Genomic DNA, 22,152 nt, shown 5'->3' with positions numbered 1-22,152 from the left:
ACTTAAAAAAGTTATTACCCAAAAATCAAAATAACAACTTGGACAATATTTTGCAAAGAGCTAGCCAGATATCAATGCTAAATTTCTGTGCAAGATCAATAATGATTTGAAGTGTTTTAGTGCTTCATAAAACCAAAAAATTTGTTGTTGAATTATGTCAAACTCTTTGCAATTGCTTTAAGAGATGGGATTGCATTCTGTTGAGATACACCAGTCGCTGTTCCGGATTTGTTTGTCATTGTTGTCTCAAATCTCAAAACTGAATTTGAATTGACTTTATTGTATTTTTTTTATTTACTAGCAGGCTCCGGTCCTCGTTGCTGGCCCGTCGTAAAGAGTTTTAATGACAACTTTTTATAGACTTTATATTTGACAATTTAAAAATATGTAGGTATTTTCTACCTCACTTCTTCGATCCCTTGTCAAATCGATGAGGATTTTAAATTTACCAATATATTTCGCCCATTGATACTGTTTAGGATTTATTATCGTCCATGTCCCCTGTCTTTATCCTAAGGCGATCTAATTATAAAGGTTAACAAATGGTTAAGTCGAATTCGCTCGCTTATTGAGACTTATATGTTTTAGTTTTTCATGGCTGATGGACCGTTGAACCTCACCACTTAAAGAAATTTGTAAATAAATCGTTTTTCTTGCTTGGGGAAGCAACCACCGTTGTCTCTAAGTTTAGCAAATATAGCGATTATAAAACAATAGGCTCCCGAAATTCGTCAACAAATATGTATATATCACTTTGGACCACGGGATATTTCTGAACATTTTCTAAAAATTGGGGAAATTAGGTCCAGTATTTTTGGAAAAATAATGTATTGAAAAGAGTGGGCGTCAGTCAGTTTTCAAGATATAACATATTCTAATCATAAGTTTGCCTTATACATATAGCGTTTAAAAGAAAGGCATGAGGAAGGCACCCCACCTCCTCCGAAATTAATAAAATATACAAAACAACGACAAACATTGAGCTTTTTCTGCAAATTTGATGGAAATTGGTTCAGTATTATTGGAAATATAACATTTAAAAAACAGGCGTGGTCGGGTCTTTTTGCCCCAAAGAAGTACTATATTGTAGACCGATACATGCATAATTTTTTCAATATAGCGTTTTTAAAAAATGTTGCATAGGGGAAGTACTCCGCTCCCTCATCGAAATAAGCAGCTTGTTTTCGGGGGCCGTCCCTGTACACTACCTAACCATTTTAGGAAAATTGGTTCAGTTGTTTTTGCAGAAAAACTTTAAATTGAAAATTTAAACTGAAATCAAAATTGAAAAAGTGCGCGTTTTTTTAAATATGGCAAAGGGAAATACTCTGCCCCCTTCAAAATTCAAGAAAATATGCATCCTATTTCCGCCAGAGGCCATCCATGTACATTCCCTGATAATTTCAGGAAAATGGGTTCAGTAGTTTTTGTTGAAAAGATAAAAATTGAAAATTGAAAAAAGTGGGCGTGGTCAAATTTTCTAAGTCGGGTTATGGCGAACATTTCACAAAAAGAATTATCCAAATCGGTCCAGCCGTTCTCATCTGATGCCATTACCAACGAACGACATTTGATTTTTATTTATAAAGATTTATAAAATTTATCTTATATTTAAATTGGAAGAATAGCATTAGCAGCTCAGGCCATCAGCTAGACTTTCTTTTATATTCTTTTATATTCAATGTAAACATCACGACTGGAGGGAACCTCATATGTCAAATAACAATTAGTTCGGTCAAAAAATGTAGAAAAAATCCTCAAAATATAGAAAAATGTTTGTACGTTTGTTTGTTTGTATGTAATTTATGGACTCGAAAACCGCTGAACCGATCTTCCTGAAAATTTGAGGGTATATTGCAATATCGCCTGAAATTAAAATAGGCTATATGAATTTTTGAAATTTCGTGTCGATCTGGAGATATAGCATCAGGATTGGAGGTACCTCCATAAAATATAGATTTTGCATGCTGATATCTAACGAACGGTTAGAGATACAGTCTCCAAATTTGGAATAAGTAACTGGATATAAATTTGCCAAACTATATTGAAATTGGTTCAGATTTGGGTATAGCGCCCATATATATTTTCGGCCGGTTTCGTGTATTTTATGTACCAAACACGCTATGAATGTCCAATTTCCTCGAAATTTGGCATGTGTTACGGAATAAGTACGCCAAATTATATTGAAATCGGTTCAGATTTGGATATAGCTCCCATATATATTTTCGGTCGATATCGTGCACCATACACAGCACTGGACGGGTAGAGAACGCTTTCTTATCTCCTTTATTTGTTCATTAAAGTATTAAAAATTGTAGCATTTAAAGTAAATATAATTATAGTTATTCCTTTATATATTATCTTAATCGGGGTAGCGAAGTACACCGGGTTCAGCTAGTACCTAATAAACATGGACCTATGTTGAAAGATTTTATTGGAGAAGTTTCACGACTGAAAGGAAATGTCAAATTGGGTGTAGTTCAGACAAAAATGTAGCTCAACCCCTCAAAGTACCGAACATCTGGTGCCATTATATGGGGGCTATACCAAAACGTGTTGACAATTTTTTTAAGGGAGTATGGTGGAGAAAAGTTTCGTATCTGCGTAGAACCTCAGTTAAAAGTAGTTTGGTAAAAAAAAACCGTTGCTAAAATCCCCAAAATACCGAAAATCGTCAGATACCGTTATATAAAACAATCGGTTGCAAGAATATAGCGTTTTAGCTTAATTTTTGTCCCGATTAAGAATATATACTTTATAGGGTCGCAAATGCTTGAGACAATGCGTTGCAAACTATGGTGGAGGGTATAAATATTACCAATAATTTTTCCCTGTGGAACCCACAGGGCAACAGTCGACACGGACGTCCAAAAAAATACATGGAGGAGAACCATAGAGACTGAATTAAACCAGATAAATAAATCTGTCGATGAAATAAAATTAATATGTCAAGATAGATTAAGATGGAAATGTATTATAGAAGCCCTATGTTCACAAGTGTAATAATAAAGGGAAACAAATTCCCCAACATAATTATTTAACTGTGCCACCTGAAATCTTTCGGTATAGGTCTACGCCACCCATAGAACGGTACCTCTCGATTTTCGGTATTTTGAAGGTTGTGTCCTCAATATCCCACCGAAATGACTGAAATTTGGTAGATAGTCTTTGTTTGGGGTATAAAACCTTTCACCTGAAACTTATCGGTATAGGTCCATGCCTATATATAGTCCCATAGAACAGTACCTACCGATTTTGTGTATTTTGAAGGTTATGACCTCAATATCCCACCGAAATGGCTGAAATTTGGTACTTAGTCTTCGGTATAGATAATTATTTAATATTGTGTGTTGCCAGGAGTTCAAAGGCTCAACTCGGAAAATTCCATGTTTTGGAAAGAACTACGATGACGGCCTCTATGAGCTCTTTTGAAGGGAGTATTACTACTCCTGCAATAACAAGAAGTGCTTAGTACTTTCATAAACGAAAGACAACTAGTTGTTCTTATTCACTTCAATAAAGTTCGTGGTGGAGGGTGTAAATATGTCGGCCCGGCCCAACTTATCGCCGTTCTTACTTGTTTACTTTTTTTTAGTCCCACTATTAAATTTTGACATCTGGCCCCGAATAATTTTTTTGTACGCATGGTATCGTTGGTATTGGCTCTCCACAAAATTCGCCTTTGTGGGATTTTTGCTATTTCAATGGCTATTTTGACTGGGCCACAAATCTTCATACTCGTACATATGAACTTACATAATTACATAAAATGTATTATGTATAGTTCTTTAAAAATTCACAATTTCCTGTAATTAAAATGTGATATGTCATATTTAAATGAATTACTGTGAAGACAAAAGTAATTAAATAGAAGAAATAACTAAAACAATTTACAGAAAAGACGTGGAACTATTTACACAACTGAAGACCATATTGAAATAAGGGCAAATCATGATTCTTCATTGTTGTTTGTAAATTGTACGTACATACACCCATACATACATAGAGTAATAGAACGTTAGTCAGTCGCTATTAATTTGATGAATAAAACTTGCAATGTTCTTTAATTTCAGACTAGATATTGAATATAGGTTGTATTGTTGGTCGGTCGTACTATGGACGAGTGAATGAAGTGACAGCGTCAGTGCCAGCGATGATGAATGCATACATTACGTGTGAATTGTGCTGCCTGCTATTATTGTTGCCTCAACAAAACTAAAAATATCCAAATGTCATCCCCGTCATTTGCCAGCTATGCCACATGCCACGGACCACTGACAATGATTGCTTCTTTTTTTTTTGCTGCTGGATTTCTTTTGGTGGCTATGATGATAATGCCGATGATTATGGCGATGACAGTGAAAAAAATGAAATAATTGTTGTAATAAAACGTAGAACAATGCAAATACTTGCCCTTTTGCTGCGCGCAAATGTCGCTTTCTCAATGTGTCTTCATACAGGATTTATGAAAATCTATTAAAAATGATCTAAATTGTGGCTATTTGTTATTTTGATTATGTAATTAAGTTTTTTATGAATATTTTGCTTTTCTTTGCCATTATTTATATTTATGTGTTGTTGGTTACTTACTTCAATTTCTTTTATTTTGCTTGTACATAACCTTAAAGTAAGATTCATATGATACAGTGGTTTCAATCTAATAATTTTAAATATTTTAATAAACTGACCGTGGTGCAATGGTATGCACACCCGCCTTGCACGCTAAAGGTCGTGGGTTCGATCCCCCGGCCAGACAACATCAAAAATTTCAACGGTGGCAAAATACCCCTCAGCAATGTTGGCGACATTTCCTGAGTAGTTCAGCCATGTAAAACTTCTCTACAAGTGTTGTCTTAGAACACGCAGTTCGGACTCTGCGATAAGCTGTAGGTCCCATATCGTTGAGCTAATATGAATAGGGGTGCACTCATTGATCTGAGAGAAGTCTCCCTTGTCCCGCCTAGGATGTTTGTGGAACAATTATATAAATATAAACTCAATACATTAAAATTGTATTAACAAAACGTCTAAAAGATTTACAATTTAATTTCAAATCCTTCGTTTCATTTTAATATTATAATGAAATGCCATGGGGATTTCTTTTTCTAAAGAGTCCAATTTCAATCAGAATTCCCCATATATAATTCTAAAGTATGTATATTTTGGGGTGACCCAGGAAAGGCACAATTATTTCTAAATGTTTTCCATTTAATCCAAAAACCTTAAACACGAAATTGTATGGCGATCGGTTAACGGTAAACCAAGGCCTCGGACCGATCTTTATTTCCACAGTTATTTGTATGATGTACAATTGAAAAATCTCCTTAAGCGTGGGAAAAATTTCGCCGAACTGATCAATAATATGGATTTTTTGGTATCAGGGCAATATTCCTTAAATAACATTTTCGTCTTAACAATACTGTTTATTTCTTTTCTTCTCAAGGTTTCACAATTTCCGTTTCGAAATACTGTACGATGTAATGTGCGGAATTATGACAAACTTCTTCCAAGGATTAATAGCCGAAAGTGTCGCTGTAAATGACTAAGTACACGTGTCTGCATTGTATTTGTGATTTTGTGGTATTTACATGTAGCTATTTGAATATACAGACATACATACATATGTATATCCGTCAAATACACAAACGCGCCCAAGACTAGACATATAACTACCATTAAATACAATAAGTCCTTTTGTAAAAATGTTTCATTTTCATGGTGGGAGTGCGCTTTGGGATGATTAATCGTGTCGTAGCCATTATAAATCTAAGGAAAAAAGTAAAAAAAAATATTTATTTTCTCGGAAATTTTTGTCTTTTTATTGGATTTATTTAAAAAAATTGAAATCATTATGGTTCTGTAATGTAAATAAACATCGATTAAATGGTATTAGCTAATATCCATAAACGTTATCTCTATTTTTACATGTGACACAATGTATATTTGTCAAATTTGTTGATATATGTACATATAAAGGGATGAGGTATTTCATTTGGGAATTCAGCAAAAGTAAGAATCTGAAAAAAAATTTACAGTCAGGTAACATTATCTTTGCAAAACTAAAAATATTACATAATTTTGAATAAATATAATAAAATAAATTAAACAAGTAAAAAAGAAGTTTTTAAAACCTCCACCATGACATATTCTGCAATAAGATATCGACGCCTCCAAACAATAGTATGCTAAGTCGACTTAGCATGTTTTCAAGTTCTTTACATTTTTATATTTAACGTCCTTTAACTTAAATTCTGTCAAATTTTGGTAATGATCGGACAATCCGAACAGAAGTTATAAACAAATATTTACTTAGCATAGTACTGAAGGTCAAAGAAATTTCCAAACTTTTAGAGCTTGTCCTGCAAAACTCGCTTTTCAGAATTAGCAAACTATTATTTGGAGGTGTCGAACGTCCTTTAACTTAAATTCTGTCTAATTTTGGTAATGATCGGTCAATCCGAACAGAAGTTATAAACACATATTGACTTAGCATAGTACTGAAGTTCAAAAAAATCCAAACTTTGAGAGCTTCTCCTGCAAAACTCACTTTTTAGACTTAGCATACTATTATTTGGAGGTGTCGATATGATAGTTTTCTTTCCGTTACGAAAGTATCTATAACCTGTGGTGACGTTTTGTGGCCTCTTCAGACAGAAAATGTATATGAAAACTTAAAATCACCCAATATTGGGTGGAACTATTATATGAGCGCCATATTAAAAAGTTGACCTACAGTCTGTCGCAAAAGTTAGTATACACCGTTGAAACCAAAATGTATTAGGGATAAATATCACTATAACTTATTGAAAACAACAAACAAGTAGTTTTATTTGTATATCCACAGTTTTAAGTGTAAAAGGTTTTTAATCACTGGGAACCCTAAATGCCAAAATTCATCCAATTTGACGAAATTTTAGATAAAAACAAGAAAGACAGACTTTAAGTTCGGCCGGATCGCACTTTTTATAACCTCCACCCCGAACTGTATTAAAGTAAAGAAGAACAACTACTTTCCCTTCGTTTACGAAATTAATAACCTATTTCTCTTATTCTTTGCAATAGAAAAATATCTTCTCCCTTCAAAAGAGCTCATATGAGGCGTCATCGTTGGTCTTTCAAAAACATGGGCCAATGGTTACAATTTTCCGAATTAAGCAATTACAGTAGTCTCGGTTCGAAAATTTGAGAAAAATTCGGTAACAAATGTGACAAAATTCTTCAACAAATCTTAAATGGTGGCTTCCCTTATATAGTGGCTATATAAAAACGTGGACCTATATTGTCTGAGGTTTAGCATGGAATGTTTTATACCTGCGATAAAGTTACCAAATTTCAGTTGTTCCGGTTCAAAATGTCGCTTAAACTTTCAACGTAACGAAAAACGGTAGTACCGTTATGCGGTGGCCGCATAAAACGTTGACCTGTAACGAATAATTTGTGGAGGAACTCCAACGAAGATCAAATACCAAAGTTCAGCCATTTCGGTTGAACAATTTGACTAAAACATTCCAAATTCAGAAAAATCGTAGTGGTGCCGTTTATGGGGGTAATATGAAGCAGTGCACGATGGGGTCAATGGCAGGTTTTTGAGGCAAAAATTAATTTTTTTCAAGTCAGTGATTGAAATCAAATAATAACGGAATTATATTCTTAACACTTTCAAACCTCCAAAACCAAAAAATTACAATCTGGCAATCTGCCAAAGATGTCATAATTTTCATTCCGTTTATTTCTGACATTCAGTCGTAATTAAACAATTTAAGTATTTTGGCGCCAAAACCTGATCTGTTGATATTATATATTTTTTAAAAATGGAAAATACGGGTAATCTTATGTAAATTAAGATTATTATTAAAAATGTAAATGTAATATTAGATGTGGTCAATAATTTGTTGTGTCAGTAAGTGATGTTTTTTGATGTAGTCGGTGATATCGTCCATGTGTTCTTTGGAGTAGAACATTCTCGTAAAAATATGTGTCTGGTGAAAGGTAACAATGCCGGCTAACAGATTTTGAAAAGAAATTTTGCGTGTACTTGCGAATAAAAATATTATCAATTTCCAGATTTCGTAAAACTTAAAAATTTTGATATTTTTAATTTTTGGTTGGAAATCAGCGAAATCCTAAACACGTTATAGAAGTGATAAAGACAACTTCGTGACGGAAGTTAAAAATCAAGTTTATAACATTTGTGCACGCCTTAACCAAAAATGGATAAAAAATTGGAGGTCAAAAATATTGAGTTGAATAATTTTATTGAAGTGAAAATACAAAGTACAATGAAGTTTGTATGTAGAATAAAAGACAAAAAGCAAAGGTTACTTATACAATGTAAAATATTAATTGATTAAACACAGTACTTCAACACTTCCCCTTGTTTAAATGATTAATATTTAAAATATTTACGAAATATTTACTACTCCAGTTGTTGAACGTCCTGTGCTCATACAGCCTCCATAATCTGCATCACTATAGCATTCCAATTTCTTTAAACCGTTCGTTTTGTAAATTATTCCATAGTCAAGTGTGCCAGCAATGTAACGAAGAACCCGCTTAAGTCTTTGTACATCTTCACTTGTAGGGGATTCCAGAGATCTTGACAGAACACCGACACTAAATGCCAAATCTGGCCTAGTTCCCAACATTAAATACATTATTGCTCCAACTGCTTGACGATATGGAAAATCATTTGTTGATTTTTGAACTTCTACAACGGTTGTTGTACTTTCCATCGGAGTTGATACTGCTCTACATTCAGAAAAGTTAAATTTTTCCAAAATTTTCTTAGCATATGACTTCTGACTTATCTTTACAGAATCATCCGACTTTTCAATTTCTAGACCAAGAAAGTAATTTGCATCTTTGTGTGTAATTTTAAATTCAGCTTTAAGTTCATCTAGAAAGATCTTCAAGTCGTTTACATCAGACGCAGCAACTAAACCATCGTCTACATACAGAGCAAGAATGATTTTCTTCCCCTGTTTTTCTCTGGTGTATAGACAACTGTCAGCCGAGCTTGTTTTAAATCCCAATTTGGTTAAAAATTTTCGCATTCTAGTATTCCAGCACCGTGGTGCTTGTTTAAGACCATACAGACTTCTTTTTAGAGAACAAACTCTATTTGTTCCGTCATCAAATCCTTTTGGCTGTTTCATGAAAATTATTTCGTCCAACTCTCCATAAAGGAATGCAGTCGAAACATCGAACTGTGCTAAGTACATCTTCTCTGTGACTGCAACACTTAACAGAGACCGAATTGTGGACATCCTTGCTACCGGACTAAAAGTTTGGTCATAATCAAGTCCTTTTGTTTGATTATATCCTTTAATGACTACTCTCGCCTTGAAGGTATCCACACTGCCATCCGCTTTGGTTTTTACTTTGTAAACCCATTTTGATGGGAGAGCTTTAGCACCCTTCGGAAGTTCGGTAAGTACCCATGTTTTGTTTTCTATTAACGAATTCATTTCCTTTTCCATGGCTGCTACCCACTCTGATCTTTGGTCGCCTTTAGTAGCTTCAGAATATGAATTTGGAGTTTCTATGCTATTAACAAACTCCTGGGAAACCATAGCCAACTCGCCATGAGTTGTTTTTGGAATTATTACCTTTCTATTTCTTAATTTCCTGTAATTGCAATTCTCTTCTTCAGATTCTTGTCCATCCTTGCTTCCTGATATAGCATCTTCAAACTCACTGTCAGATGTTGCATTTCTCTCTAAATTATCTTCAGGGTTGCTGCTCGAAGGTTTATCATTTTGTTCTTCTAAATTTGGTGAATCTTTGGCTAATTGATCATCTTGTGGTTCTATGTTTGGATCCAACTCTTCATTCAGTCCACTCTGAATTTCATCATCTTGAATTAAATCATTGAAACGTCTAATCTTTGACAAATCAATACGTTGTGTATCAGGATTTACGTTGGATTTTATTATGGTTTTTTCTTCTAAGCGATTATTATTTGTTTTCTCTGCAAATTTAACATCTCTCGAAACATGAACTTCTCTCTTTTCTGGTATATAAATACGATATCGCTCGTCCCCATCATATCCTACCAGGTATCCCTTTTCAGCCTTTTTGTCCATTTTCTTTCGCTTTTGACTTGGAATGTGCATATAACATGTCGACGCAATGATTCGCAAATGTCGGATTCTAGGTTTCTTACCATACCATTTTTCGAATGGGCTAATATCAGCTTCGGATGACTTTCCTGTTCTGTTTAAAATATATATTGCTGATTTCACAAATTCACACCATAGTGATGCTGGAAATTCAATTTCCTTATTTGCGTACTTGAAAGTCCTTGCCATTTCTACGATCGTTCTATTCTCTCTTTCAGCACACCCATTTTGCTGCGGGGTATATGGAGCAGTCAACTTATGAGTAACTCCATGCTGAGCAAGAATTTTTCTGACGTCATCGTTTTCAAATTCGCCACCGTTGTCGCTAATTAACGTTTTTACAGTGTGACCTTGACATTTTGCGTGAATCAACATCTCTTTAAGCGAATCTTTCACTTCTGATTTTTGTTTTAAGAAAAACCCATATCGATATTTCGTATAATGATCTTTAAATACTACAAGGTACCTGTATCCTCTGAATGAAGGTGGAAAAGGGCCACATACATCTGTTGATACTATTTCTCCTGGTTGACTAGCAGCGTCACGTCTTCCAATAGGTTTCCTAGAAGACTTTCCAAAAATGCATGGTTCACAATTTTCACTTGTATTCTTCACTGAAATTCCCATTTCCTTTTTAAGCTTCATTTTAACATGGCGATAGTCCTGATGTCCCCAGCGTTCGTGGTATAACTGTAACACCGACTTTTCTTCAAGCAGGGATATATTCTGTGTGTGTGAATTTGGACGGACATTAAGCTTATATAGTGTGCCATTGATTTCTCGTTGACCATGTACCACAAGTTCTTCATCGACGTACATTTTGCATTCATTTGTGGTAGATGTAAATTTGCTATTTGGGTTTCTATCGTGTGCAGCTAAAATCGAAAAAAGGTTTCGAGATATAGTTGGAACATACCATACGTCGTTTAGAGTTACAATTCTTTCCTTATTGTTGACTTTCGATAACAGCTCTATTTTTCCCTTCCCAATGGCTTTTAAACACTCTTTTCCTGCAGACTGTATTGAATTGGGTTGTTCAAATTCTTCGTATTTCACAAAATACTTATCTGAATTGGTAACATGCTTTGTTGCACCGTTGTCGAACCACCATTCCAAACTTGAATCTGCGATATTTACTTCGTTTGACATCGCATGTAGTGCCACATGTGTATGATTCTTAACTGGTTGTGACTTGGAAGGCTTGCCATCTGCAATCCACTTGCGACATTCTTTTATCCAATGGCCTTTCTTCTTACAGTAATGGCAAATACTGTCCTTTTTAGTACTTACATTCTTGCCTTTGGAATACTTCTCATTTATGACTAATGCTTCTTGACCTTCAACGTTCTCAGGCTTCTTGAAATTGCGTTCATATAGGCAAAGCTGCATAATAAGTTCGTCTAAGGACTTATCCTCATCCCGAGTTATCATCATCCAACTCGATTTGAACATTTCGAACGATGATGGTAGCACGTGCAGAATCTTGCAAATAAGAAGCAGTTCTGGAAGTTTTTGATTACCTTTTAATTCCAAACCAGCGTTAATTTCTGTCCACAAACTTTTAAGTTTAGAAATGTGCGTTGAAACATCCAAATTTTCAACCCACTCAAACGAGAAAAGTGCTGTGCACATCTTGAACAATTGGTCCTTGGATGTTGCTTCGAATTGTTGGTGTAATGCTTCCCAAACATCAGCTGCCGATTCTTTGTCCATTACCTTCATATATATCTCATCAGATATGGTACTAGCAATAAGGGTTTTGGCGAGACCGTTCGTTTTCATGTAAAACGCAGACCGAGTATTGTAATCTTTCACCACAGCTTCAGTTGCTCCCTCTTTTAAAGGTTCTGGCTTTGTAATTTTTCTTGAAACCACATCCAGAGCTCCTTCATAAAAATCTAGGAGATCGTTGACTTTTCTCTTCCAAATTGCCCAATCGCATTCTCCTGTTAATGGCTTGATGGTCTTGCAGAACTCCATGATTCTAACGTTCAAATTCTATTCACAAATTGAAAATTTTTTTTTTTTCACAATTCTTCAATTTAATTTTTTTTCTTTTTCAAATGTCATGGAGGGCCCATAACCTATTGAGTTGAATAATTTTATTGAAGTGAAAGTACAAAGTACAATGAAGTTTGTATGTAGAATAAAAGACAAAAAGCAAAGGTTACTTATACAATGTAAAATATTAATTGATTAAACACAGTACTTCAACAAAAAAATCGTGTATTACAATTTGAAAGCTTATGGTTAGCTAGCGACACAGTATTTACGCTAGAACAAGGTAATGATACAAAGAAGAGAGGGCGCCCTAATGTGGATTATAGTGAAGGGAGAAAACTTACTTCGGAAGTCTCCAAACAATACCAAGCTCTTGATTCATGCCGCCTCTGTTTAGGCCAATTTTTCAAAAGATAAATATATAAACTATGTTCCCAAGGAAGTTCGGTATCAACCAACTAAAATGAGAAAACAATTAACTTCGACAAAGAAAATTTATGAACGACATATCCAAATACCTAAAATCGGGTAAAAATATATATGGGAGCTATATCCAAATCTGAACCGATTTCGATATAATTTGGCACACTTTTTTCTAGACCTAATTCCGTCACACGTTTTAAATTTCATTGAAATTGGACAAAATTTGCGTGTTTGTTGCACCAAATACCTTAAATCGGGCGAAAATATATATGGGAGCTATATCCAAATCTGAACCGATTTCAATATAATTTGGCAAACATATTTCTAGACCGAATCCTGTCTCACGTTTCAAATGTTATCGAAATTAAACTGATATTGCGTGTTTGTTGCACCAAATACCTCAAATCGGGCGAAAATATATATGGGAGCTATATCCAGATCTGAACCGGTTTCAATATAATTTGGCAAACATATTTCTAGACCGAATCCTGTCTCACGTTTCAAATTTTATCGAAATTGAACTGATATTGCGTGTTAGTTGCATCAAATACCTCAAATCGGGCGAAAATATATATGGGAGCTATATCCAAATCTGAACCGATATCAAAATAACTTGGCAAACGTATTTCCAGTCCGAATTCCGCCACATATTCCAAATATCATAACAATTGGACAGAATTTTCGTGTTTGGTCCATCAATTACTCGAAATCGGGCGCACATATATATGAGAGCTATATCTATATATGAACCGATATCAACCAAATTTGGGAGATTAGTTTCTAGGCCGATTATAAACATCTACACGAAATTTGGAAGATCTAGCTTGCCACTGTGAGTTTTTGCCTCAAAATCCTGTCATCGGCCCCATCGTGCAGTGGAGCAAAGCCGATAAGTTTCAAGTGGAAAATTTTATACTCATAATGAAGATAAAATACCAAATTTCAGTAATTTCGGTGGGATATTGGAGCCAAAATCTTCAAATTACAGAAAAACGGGAGGTACCGTTCTATGGGGCGTGGACTTATACCGACAAATTTCAGCTGGAAAGTTTCATACCACCAATGAAAAATAAACACCAAGCTTCAGCTATTTAGATGGACATTAGAGCCAAAAACTTCAAAATACCAAAAATTGGGAGGGACCGTTCTATGGGGGATATATAAAGATGTGAAGCAATACCGACAAATTTCAGGTGGAAAGTTTTGTACCCACATCGAAGACTATATACCGAATTTCATCCATACTATCCCGGGATAGTAAGGTCACAACCTTTAAAATACCGAAAAATGTTAGGTGGAAAGTTCTATACCCCTAACAATGACTAAATACCAAATTTCAGCCATTTTGTAGAATACGAAAATCGGATTTTATGGGGGCTATATGAAGACGTGGACCTATGTCGCCAAATTTCAGCTGGAAAGTTTTATGCTTCCAACGAAACCTAAATACTAAATTTCAGTCATTTCGGTGGGATATTGGGGCCACAACCTTAAAAATACAAAAATCGAGGGGTACCGTTCTATGGGGGCTATATAAAGACGACACATTTCTGGTAGAAAATTTTATACCTCCAACGAACTCTTAATACCAAACCCGTAAGTTATCGACTTTTTTACAAACTCATATCACTGTATCATAGCGCGATGAGTTTCTGCATAAGTGTAAACTTACGTAGAAACTATGAAAAACCTTAATTATAAGGTGATACGGTGAAAAAAACCTCATGCATAAAATGATTTTAAAATTTGAATTTATCCAAATTATGGACAATTTCTTGAAGTCGCTGTAAGCAGATATATAATTAAAAATAAACTTTAGAGACACATGCGATAACCAAACTGACATAACATTTGTTTATCACTAATTTTCTTTAATTCTGAGAATCATAAATACTTTAATTCTGAGAATCATAAAACGTTTTTTTTTCAAAGGTATACATTTTTTTAACAAAAAAAAAAAAAATTAAAATTTTTTCAATGTGGTTTGTGCGAGACATATTTCTATATTTGAATGGAATAGACGTTATTGTTCTTATTAGTAGGCTTAAATATATTCATTTGTGCAACGGGAAAAAATTTTTGAGAGTTTTTTTATATCATACATTTTTTTCAAAAAAAAATATATTTTTTTTAAAATCGTTTTGTGCGTGAACTTTTTTTATATTTCAATGAAATTAAAGTTATTTTAGTGATTATAAGGCAAAATTTTATTCATCCGTGCTACAGGAAATCATTTTTGGGCAAAAATGTCTAAAAGTAATAACCCTAGTATACATATGACACTTACGACACTTAGAAATGCTTGATGTCATTAAATATTTACATTAAAAACGTTTATCGGGACAAGAAATTCATAACGATATGGTGAATGTGTTAGGTGAAAGTGCTCCTTCATATGCAACAGTAAAAAATTGGGTTGCTGAATTTAAACGTGGTCGTACAAGCATTGAAGATGAACCACGTAGTGTATTGAAGTTTGAGGAGATTATATTGCAAAATAAAAATAATTTTGGAAAAACTAACTATTCTCTTTCATTGATAGGCTAAGAAGTTTCCGAACCGACCTCGTACTTTAAATGAAAGGAGCTTACACTGGGAAGTTTTTGCGGATTCTGAAACTACAATGTTCATAGATGTGAAAAATGAAAAAACAAAAATCCCCGGAGGGATATTTAAATAATAATAACATAAGTTAATGATCTACAAGCAAGCAATGAAACCAGTCTGGATGTACGGAATGGTGTTGCTCCAAAGACCAACACAACGCATTCAAAATAAGGTGCTAAGAAATATTGTAAAAGCGCCTTGGTACATCTGAAACAGTGATTTGCACAGAGACCTAAATCTTAACATCGTAAAAAAAGAAATATGCCTCATCACCAAAAATTATTACTCCCGTCTTAATCAACATGACAACATTGAAGCCATAAATCTTCTCCAAACATCTAATCTGCCTAGAAGACTTCAACTTAAGAGTTCAATGTACGAATTACCAACATTCTTATTTATCTTATCTATGCATCATTCTTAATAATACAAATTAGTACTCCAAATATTTATCGGAGACCCTATAAAGTATGTACATTCTTGATCAGGGCAATATTCCAAGTCGATATAAACATGTCTTCTGCCCATCCGTCTGTTGAAATCAAGATACAGCTCGCAATTTTTAAGATAGAGCTTTCAATTTGGTATAGATTTTTTTACTTTTAGGATGTTTGATATTGCAAATGGGCTATATCTGTTCACGTTTTGATGTGGCCCCCATAGAAAGGTACCACCCGATTTTCGGTATTTTGAAAGTTTTAGCCTCATTATCACCGAAAAGGCTGAAATTTGGGTTTTCTTTAGGGGTATTCTACTTTTCCCCTTAAATTTGTTGGTACAGGTCCACGCCTTCATATAGCCCCCATAACATGATTTTCGGTATTTTGAAGGTTAGACACATTGTTTTACCGAAATTGCTGAAAATTGGTATTTATTCTTCTTCATAAACGAAAGGAAACTAATTGCTTCATTTTACTCCAAAACAACTCGTGGTGGAGGGTATAACAAGTTCGGCCCGGCCGAACTTAACGCCGTCGTACCTACTTGTTTTTTTTAATGATTTCCTGTAGCACGGATGGATGAAGTTTTGCCTATTAATCACTAAAATATAAAAAATTCACGCACAAATCGATTTTAAAACCAGTAAGGAAAGGATCAAAGTCGGGCGGGGCCGTCTTTATGATACCCTACACCACTGTGAATAATTTCGATATAACTTGGCACATTTATTTCTAGACCAAATTCCGTCAAACCTTCTAAATTTCCCTAAAATTGGACGGATATAGCTGCATCAAATATCTCAAATATATATGGGCAGCTATATCTAAATCTGAACTGATATCGATATAATATTGCATATTTATTTCTAGACCAAATTCCGTCACAGATTCCAAATTTCATCCAAAGTGGATAGAAATAGATATATAACGGAGCTTAGTGGTAAGTGAGTGACTGATAGATCTTCGCCCAGCTGAAACCGCTGAAGTTATAAACTTGCAATTTTGAGTGTGGGTTGTTGTTGGTGTGTAGTTGTGAGATAAGGTCGGGTTTTTGGAAATTCGAACTAGAAGGATACTAAAAGGCAATAAATAGGGTACCCTTTGTATTAGGCAAACGGAAAGAGCTAAACTTGGAATGAGGGTAACTGATGGAGGGTTAGAAAGTTGTACTAAAAAGTTTTTGGAAATTCAAACCAGAAGTGTACGAAAAGTACTAAAATTCACTACATTTGGTACCAATTGTATATTTTGAACGGGTATAGCTAGAATCTGCAATTTGGTGTCGGAATCAAGGTTAAGAAATGATGTATATATAAGGAAATGGTTTTGGAAATTTGTACTTACGAGTACGAATAGTACTAAATGGTACTAAATTTAGTAGACCTTGGATTTGTTTGAACGGATAGAGCTGGAAACCTGAAATTTGGAATTAAGATTACTGTTGAAGTGTTGATTGAGATATGAACATAGTTTTTGAAATTTGTACTTATGTGTACAAAAAGTACTGAACGGTACTAAATTTGGTACAATTTGGATTTGGGAGAACGGATAGAGCTGGAAACCTGAAATTTGGAATTAAGATTACTGTTGGAGTGTAGGATTGAGATATGGAGATAGGTTTGGAAAGATTACTGTTGGAGTATAGCATTTTGGTAGTTTTGGAAATTCTTACTTATTTGTATGAAAAGTACTAAATTTGGTACAACTTGTGTTTGGGTGTACGGAGAGCTGGAACTAAGTGTAAGGTGTACGAAAAGTGCTAAGTAGAACTAATTTTGGAATCGTTTAGTATATTGAATGGAGATAAAAATGATTTCGGAAATTCGTGATGTGTTATGGGATGTAAGGATCGAGCTGGAGTGTAGCGTTGGTATATGGAGGTGGTTTAGGAAATTTGTACATACGTACCATAAATATACGAAAAGAAATAAATGTTTCTAAATATGGTATTTGGTGTACGGACAGCTCTGGAATTCTAAAATTTGGTATTAGAGTCGCTGTTGGTGTGTGGGGTTCAGATATCGAGGAGGTGTAAGGTTGAGATATGGAGGTTTTTGAAAGTCGATAAGTACCAAAGGGGTTGAGCTGGAATTTTTAAATTAGGTATTGGGATAAGGAAAAGGTTTTGGAAATAACTACTTATGTGTACTAAATGGTACCAAATTTGCTACAATTTGGATTTGGGATAACCGATTTCGATATAATTTAGCACATTTATTTCTAGACCAAATTCAGTCTTAGATTCCAAATTTCAACGAAATTAAAGCAAATACGTGAAATAGGTCGAAAGTATATATGTGAGCTATATCCAAATCAGAACCGATTTTCACCAAAAGCAATGGCGTTCTTCGTATGACTAAAAAATTATATTCCCCAAAATTTCAGCAAAATTGGGCAATAAATGCTACCTGTACGCTGCGAACAAAAATACATGGACCGACGGAGGGACATGCATAAATCGACTCTGATAGTGATTATATGTATATCGCCAAAAGGAATTATGGGTCTATTTCGTTTCCTTATGCCTGTTACATACAAATGCACAAAGACATAATACCCCTTACCACAGTGTTGTGTACGGTATAAAAATATTCGTTGAAAAAATTTATAAAATTAAAATGTTTTTCTCAAAAATTATTTCCTGTTGCACGAGTGTATAAAGCCTACTAATAATTAAAATAACGTTCATTACATTCAAATATTACAAAGGTTATTCATCACCCAGTTAAAAAATTTGAAAAATTGTTGCGGAAAATTTTGAAAAAGTGTCGATAGTTATCGTATGCGCCATTTCAGTGAAAAGTGTTGAACTTGGGAGAGGTACCGAAAGAAGTGGACCGATATGGCTCATCTTCAAACTTAACCTATGTTCGGACAAAATATTACGATGGCCAAATTTTGGATCCAATCTGCAGATCCGTTCGAGAGTTATCGTGCAACTTCGGGCTATTTGCTCAGAAAGTATGGACTTGCCCCTGATGAAACTTGTACTGCCGTAAAGGGGGCAGCAACTACAAGTTGCTACAACAAAAATCAATCGGTTACTACCTTTAAGAGTTATCGTTCGCACAATTTTTCCGAACATTTCGAACCTTTGTGGAAGTGCGAGAATGCGCACCAGCCAGCCAGACAGACACACGGACGGACATTGCTAAATCGACTCCCAATTGTCTGAAACGGACTTCGTCCAAACATACTTGGGGCCTAAAACCATTATTTCGATGAGGCACATTTTGCCCGATTTTGAGGGTATAGTTAGTGAAAAACAAATGTTATGCCAGATTGGTTATCTCAAGTGGCTCTAAAATTTATTTTCAATTATATAGTGAATTATACAGTGACTTCAAAAAATTGCCCATTATTCTGACAAATTCAAACTTCAATCAAATCATTTTGTGCTAGAGGTTTTTCACCTTATCACCTTATAATTAAGTTTTTATGAAATCTTATGTAGAAACTCATCACGCTATGATGCAGGGATATGAGGTTGTAAAAGGTCATAACCCTAACGTACACCTTTTACAATAAACCGTAAATAACCGTGCCTCCCGATTTCAGGTATTTGGAAGTTTTGATCGACGTATTAGGCCCAAATTGAACGTAATTGGGCATTTAGTGTTCAAAGTTGTCAAAAAAATTCACCACCAAAATTGTGGACATGGACGGGTCCACATTTTGAAATAGCCCCCATATAGCGGCTACATTTTCGAACCAAATTAACTAAATTTTTGCACTTAGAAAACTTCTCCATCAAAAATTGTGCGCATTGTCCCATGGCTTGGGATAGCCCCCATATAACGATACCGCCCTATTTCAGGTATTTTGAAGTTTTTTATCGACATTTTCGGCCCACATTGAATATAGTTTGGCATTTATGGTTCAATATGGGCAAAAAACTTCACCACCAATAATTATGGATCTGGGTTCACTTTCTTGAATGGCCTCCATATAACGGTACCGGTTTCCTAGTGGTCATAAAACTTGTTCACCAAAAATTGTAGAAATAGGTCGACAATTTAAAGCCTTCATATAACAAGTTCAGATATTTTGTAGTTTTTATAGACATTTTCGGCTCGAAAGGGGTGTAATTTGGCAATTTCGGAAATAGGTCCACGTTTTGGACATTTTTTAGTTTTTAGCTACATTTTCGGTCTAGAGTGGCTTTTAGGGTTACGAGTGTTCAGAAAACTACCCCACCACATAACAGAACGAAAACTATTTATTATTTTCATGATATAATAATGATGTTGTATTTCTTTTTTGTTACGACTCTCTTTGAGTAAAGAATAGAAATCATTCTTCCTATCGGCAAATCTTTTGGTTATGAACTGAAGACTTTTGTCATTTTCATATCTGGGTGATAGAATTCGACGTCAAATAAACCTTTTAAAATACGTTTATCCTCTTTCATTTTTGTCAGCACTCTCCCTACAGTGGGTAATGTGTGCGTTTCTCCTCTCTCCGCTAGAGATTAGTTGGGTCCCACATTTAGTTTAACTCTAAAGCATTTAATATGCATATAATTCATACAATATATAAATTCACTGTTAGTTATAACCATACACATAACTTTACGCTTATTTTAACAATGTACTTTGGTTCTCATTCTATATAAATCAAAACCATTCTTTTTTTGTGCTATTTTCTTTAAAACACTTATTTGCTGCTTCTGTAAAAATTAAAGTGTCAATTTGCTTTGTTTTTGGTTGAAATACATAATGCCATACAATTAAATGGAGTATCATTCGCTGCCAACGCAACACGACATGCATAATGAAACTTTCTAAAATCTCTACGCACTTGTTCCATCCGACTTTGCATAAAAGTAGTACACATTTAAAACCACTGAAATCTTGTTGCCAGGTTATAAATCTACGCTAAGGCATTGCATTTTAGATGTAGTATTGTTGAAGCAAAAAAAAACATGTACTCAAAACTTTGCAGCAATCTCAGAAACAATAGCTATAGAAACCAGAGCAGCATCATCAAGAAAGGAAGCCAAAGTATCGTGGCACACTTAGCAAAAAAAAAAAAAAAACGAAAAAAGAAAGACACAAAGAAAGAAATTGCTCTAGAGAAGCTGTTATTTTAGTACGTTGCTACTGGTATTGCTAAGCCTGGATATATACTACTACAGGTGACCCTATGAGGATGTGTGTTTAATTTTTAAATTTCTAAAAAAAAAACAAAACCAATTATCGAAATTGAGAAATATTATTAATTGATTGTATTCAATGCTGTGAATTCCATCTTATACGTCTTAACAACGACTTTATTTGACAACAACCACGAATTTTTTGAAATTTTGGAGAGCCAGCCAGAAATATTCAAAATTGTTTTTCATTCTACGACACTTCTCTGTACTCTTGGATCAGCGAGTTTTGTCTCATTTTTCATGTGTGTGATGAATAAAAGCAGTGAAATGATGTGTACAAGCATGTTTGTTCATAAATATATTCTCATTTGAATGGGTGAATGTGTTCATGTTCATGGATTTCGCATCTTGACAGCAATGCCACAACAAACTAAACACCAAACAGCCATGAACGACACCAACAGCACCCGTTTTCTTCTTACCGTACACACGCGATATAATACAAAAAGGGGAGTGGATGGAGCATTAAGAGTCGTGGAAGGGGGTCAAATCAGAAAGCAAAGTCAAATGTGGCATTGCAATGAAACATCGGTATCAACACCACATTATGTGGTAACCATACATCAATGTCAACTGAAAAAACCAGAATGACATCAGCAGCAGCATCAGTAGCATTTCAGTTTTTTTGTTGTTGTACAACAAATGCATCCTGAAGCCGGAAAAAGGCTTGTTCTTCAATTGAATGAGAATTGCCGTTCCCATTGCCTACGCCGTGTGTGTGTGCGCGCGATTGTGTGAAATTGTGGAGATTTTTAGGGGAAATCTACGCTCTCACCCACAAAAGAACCTTTGTCTAAAATGGACCTATGCTGAATGTAGTCATTATTATTTGCCATGTAGAACAAAGGTCCAGATGTTGGTGTTACTACCACTGCTTTAGCTAGCAATGCTCAAGTGCTGCTGTGCATTAAATGCATTTTTAACACACCACTTATAAGGTCGTCGCAAAACAATCCATGAAAACTCTCTCCATACATTTGTACGTACCTCTTCAGGCGAGTATCATAAGTGCTACGTTTAGAACAAAAGGAAAACTCAAATGGAAAAATGATGAGAAATAATGTTAAAAGGATATATTCACATTGTATAAGGAGCGCACACACACACGCACCTTACCCAAATCATAAGGACATATGTACATACCTTGTTCTAAAACATTGGTTTGTGGTGGCAAATGTTCTATTAAAATGTACTCATTTCATTGCTTTCATTCACACATTAAATACATACACACACGCCCAAGGAAAGGGAGTAATGCATTATATCGAAGTGCTACAACAAACGATTTTAAACAGCTATACACAGTGGTTATACAATCAGAATTATACGAACATTTTCCAAGGCATTCTTTGAACTGACATTATTCTGGAATAAAGTATAAAGCGAATGCGTGGTGATATATTTA

This window comes from Musca autumnalis, unplaced genomic scaffold, assembly GCF_047663935.1.
Source record: "Musca autumnalis isolate F117 unplaced genomic scaffold, ASM4766393v1 scaffold_4, whole genome shotgun sequence".
NCBI classification, from domain to species: Eukaryota; Metazoa; Arthropoda; class Insecta; order Diptera; family Muscidae; genus Musca; species Musca autumnalis.
This window is presented reverse-complemented; position numbering follows the sequence as displayed.